Source organism: Mirounga leonina, unplaced genomic scaffold, assembly GCF_011800145.1.
Source record: "Mirounga leonina isolate KUSES-001 unplaced genomic scaffold, KU_Mleo_1.0 Mir_197, whole genome shotgun sequence".
Lineage (NCBI taxonomy): Eukaryota > Metazoa > Chordata > Mammalia > Carnivora > Phocidae > Mirounga > Mirounga leonina.
Window position 1 is genome coordinate 15,693,123 of NW_023270494.1, and position 4,415 is coordinate 15,697,537.

The following is a 4,415-nucleotide window of genomic DNA, read 5'->3' on the forward strand; positions in this document are numbered from 1 at the left end:
TAAATAAATAAAAACTTTAAAAAAAAAACAAACTAATGTCTTAACATATCAGCTGTGAGGAGTATCACAAATTACATCCCTGACTTTTTTTTCTGAATGATTTACTGTGATTTACTGTTAAAATAAGGAATTCAAAGTTAGCACTGGAAAAATTAATCTCACTTACTTGCATTTCCTGAATGGGAAAGAATGGGATGGCCCAGGAGCGTGAGCAATAGAAAAATTATTGAGAACAGCTGGTACCAACAGTTTAAAATCAGACAGGGGGGCGCCTGGGTGGCTCAGTCGTTAAGCGTCTGCCTTCGGCTCAGGTCAGGATCCCAGGGTCCTGGGATCGAGCCCCACATCAGGCTCCCTGCTCAGCGGGAAGCCTGCTTCTCCCTCTCCCACTCCCCCTGCTTGTGTTCCCTCTCTCGCTGTGTCTCTCTGTCAAATAAATAAATAAAATCTTTAAAAAAAATTAAAAAAATAAATAAATAAATAAAATCAGATAGGTGTGGGACTGAATCACTGAGTCACTGTATGAAACAAGGCAAATCACTCTATGACATATGAGCTCTGGTCTTCTCAACTGTGATAAAAAAGAAGACCCACCTTAGGGATACTGCAAGGATTAAATAAAATAATACTATATATTGGGGAGGGAGGAAAACAATGCCTGAAATATAGGTGGTACTCGATGAAGATTAGTTATTGCTTTCCCCCTCTCTGGGAGTTCAGGAGGATATTTAAGGTACATCTTTAACATGAAACTTTAGCCAACTAAACCAACCAGTTTTGTGGGGTTTTTTTTCTTCACATTGCTATCAGTTTTGCACAACTTAATGTCTATCCCAGTAGCACTGTAAAAAGGATTCATCGCTAGGACAAAGGTGTACATCCTTTTTTTAAATTTTTTTTTAAGATTATTTATTTGGCAGAGAGAGACACAGCTAGAGAGGGAACACAAGCAGGGGAAGTGGGAGAGGGAGTAGCAGGCTTCCCGCCGAGCATGGAGCCAGATGTGGGGCTCGATCCCAGGACCCTGGGATCATGACCTGAGCCGAAGGCAGACACTTAACGCCTGAGCCACCCAGGCGCCCCTCCTTTTTTTAAAATCATGATATGTGTACTCTTTAATCTCTAGTCTCTATTTCCCCCACCTGTTAACCCACCTCCCCTCTGGTAACCATCAGTTTGTTCTCCATAGTTAAGAGTCTGTTTTTTGGTTTATCTCTCTCTCCCTCTTTTTTTCCTTTGCTCATTTGTTCTGTTTCTTAAATTCCACATGAGTGAAAGCATGTGGTATGTGTCTTTCTCTGACTGACTTATTTCGCTTAGCATTATACTCTCTAGCTCCATCCATGTTGTTGCAAATGGCAAGATTTCATTCTTTTTTATGACTGAATTCCATTATATCTATATACCGTATCTTCTTTATCCATTCATCTACTGATGGATACTTGGGATACTTCCATAGACTGGCTATTGTAAATAATGCTGCAATAAACACAGGGGTGCATGTATCCCTCTGAATTCATGTTTTGTTATTTTTCAGGTAAATACCCAGTAGTGCAATTCCTGTATCACAGGGTAGTTCTAGTTTTAATTTTTTGAGGAACCTCCATACTCTTTTCCACAATGACCAATTGCATTCCAGTTTTAATCACCCTTTAAACTGTCAAGCCTGTATTACAATAAAATGGTTTGCCTCACACAGAGGTCAGATTATTCAGCAAGTTGCAATATTTCAGATATAACTAAAAGGTAAAGACTTTGAACCATTCACCTAAATTAAAAATGCAGGGTGCCTGCCTGGCTCAGTTGGTGAAGCATATGACTCTTGATCTCGGGGTCATGAGCTCAAGCCCCACATTGGGTGTAGTTTAATTTAGAAATGCTAAACCAGGGGCCCTGGCTGGCTCAGTGAGCAGAACATGCAACTCTTGATCTTGGGGCTGTGAGTTTGAGCCACAGGTTGGGTATCAAGATTACTTAAACAAATGAATGTACTGTAATCCTTTGTACTCCAAAGCCCTCACCAATGAAATGAGAATACAAGGTAACTTCTATTACAAAGAGTGCTCACTTCGGCAGCACATATACTAAAATTGGACATATACTAAAATTGGAACAATACAGAGAAGATTAGCATGGCCTCTGCATAAGGATGACAAGCAAATTCATGAAGTGTTCCATATTTTTACAATCTGAGGGTTGCTGGGGGGTGGGGTGGGTAGAGGGATGGGGTAACTGGATGATGGACATTGGGGAGGGTATGTGTTGTAATGAGCACTGGGTATTATGTAGGACCAATGAATCACAGACCTGTACCCCTGACACAAATAATACATTATATGTTAATTAATTGAATTTAAATTTAAAACATTAAAAAAATAAAAAATAAAGTGGGAAAAAACCACAAGGAATTCTAACAAATACTCTCACTCTTCTGTTCTTGGGGGATGTTTTTATATTACTTGATGCTACGACAAATGGTATTGCTTTTCAAATTTCAACTGCCAACTGTGTATTGTTAGTATACAGAAATACAACAGGTTTTCTTTTTTCTTTTTTTTTTTTTTTTTAAGATTTTTTATTTATTTATCTGAGAGAGAGAATGGGAGACAGAGAGCAGGAGAGGGGGAGGATCAGAGGGAGAAGCAGACTCCCCGCTGAGCAGGGAGTCCGATGCGGGACTCGATCCCGGGACTCCAGGATCATGACCCGAGCCGAAGGCAGTTGCTTAACCAACTGAGCCACCCAAGCACCCCAATACAACAGGTTTTCATAAAATGATCTTGTATCCTAGCTAAACTTAAACTCTAGTAGCTTTTTTTATCAAAATTTGCGGGATGCAAAAGTAGAACTTTCTACATGTGCAATCATGTCATTTATAAGACATCTAAAAAATAAACATAATTTTACTTTTCCTTTCTGTGAGCTTATCCCTTTTATTTGCCTTAATACATCAGCTAGGATCTTCAGAACAAGTTAAACAGAAGTTGTGATATAAATATCTTTGACTTGTTCTGGACATTAAATTGAAAGCATCCAATCTTTACCATTAAGCATGAGGTTCACCCATAGGTTCTTCACAGATGCCTTTTATCAGATTGAGGAAGTTCCCTTTATCAGACTGAGGAAGTTTCCTTCTATTCCTAGTTACCTGAGAGCTTTTACCACAAATTAGTAAACTTTGTTTAAATGCTTTTCATGCATCTGTTACAAGGTCATTTGGCTTTTCTGCTTTATTAATATGGTGAATTACACTGACTTTAATGTTAAATCAACCTTGCAATTGGGATTAAACCAATTAGTCATGATGTATTATCGTGTGTGTGTGCGCGCGTGTGTGTAGATTCAATTTGCTAATAATTTTTAATGATTCTGAGTATATATTCATGAGGGATACTGAGCTATACTTTCTTTTTTCCTCATGTCTTTGCCTGGTTTGATATCAAGATAATGTTGTCCTCGTAAGTTTTCTGAAATTTGTGAAAATTTTGTTACTATTTCTTCCTTAAATGTTCAATAGAATTCACCAATAAAGCCATGTGAGTCTAGACTTTTCTTTGCGGAAAGGCTTTTAACTATAAATCCAATTAAAAAAATAAATACAGGGTTACTCAGATTTGCTATTTCATCCCAGCTTTTTATTTCTCTCCTTCTACTTAGTGTGATCTTTTTCTAGTTTCTAAAGGCAGACTTGGGGTAATTGATTTTAGACCTTTTTTTTTTTTTTTTTAAGATTTTATTTATTTATTTGACACAGAAAGAGAGGGAAAGCACACATGAGTGGGCGGTGGGGGGCATGGTGGGTAGGAGCAGACTCCCCACTGAGCAGGGAGCCCGATGTGTGGCTCGATCCCAAGACCCTGGGATCATGACCTGAGCCAAAGGCAGATGCTTAACCAACTGAACCACCCAGGTGCCCTAGAGCTTTCTTTTGAAGCTTTAAGCTTTCCCTCTAAAACACTGCTTTAGCTGCATCCCACAAATTTTGATATACTATGTTTTCATTTTCATTTAGTTCAAAATATTTCTTAATTTCCCTTGTGAATTCCTTTTTTTCCCTTATGAATTCATCTTTGACCTACGTTTATTTAGAAGTATGTTATTTAACTTTCAAATATTCAGCAATTTTCCAGATTTCTTTTTCTTTTTATTTAATTCCATTTTAGTCAAAGGACTCCTTATAATTTAAATCCTTTTAAATTTGTTGAAACACGTTTTATAGCCCAGCATATAGCCCATTTTGATAAATGTTACTTGTGCACTTGAAAGGAATATGGGCATGGTATTCTATAAATGTCAATTAGGTACAGTCCACTGATAGTCATGTCCGCTGATTTTTTTGCTTGCTTGTTCTATCAGTTATTTAAAGAGACTGCTGTAATTTCCAACTACCATTATGGATTTGTCTATTGCTCCTT

At 37.8% G+C, this 4,415-nt stretch overlaps 1 non-coding gene across 1 annotated transcript; it reads left to right on the plus strand.

Moving 5' to 3' along the window:
• The first annotated feature begins 2,075 nt into the window (after positions 1 to 2,075).
• Positions 2,076 to 2,184, plus strand: LOC118024473. The gene has a single exon (XR_004683121.1). It is a non-coding gene; the product is annotated as a U6 spliceosomal RNA (small nuclear RNA).
• Positions 2,185 to 4,415: the final 2,231 nt, after the last annotated feature.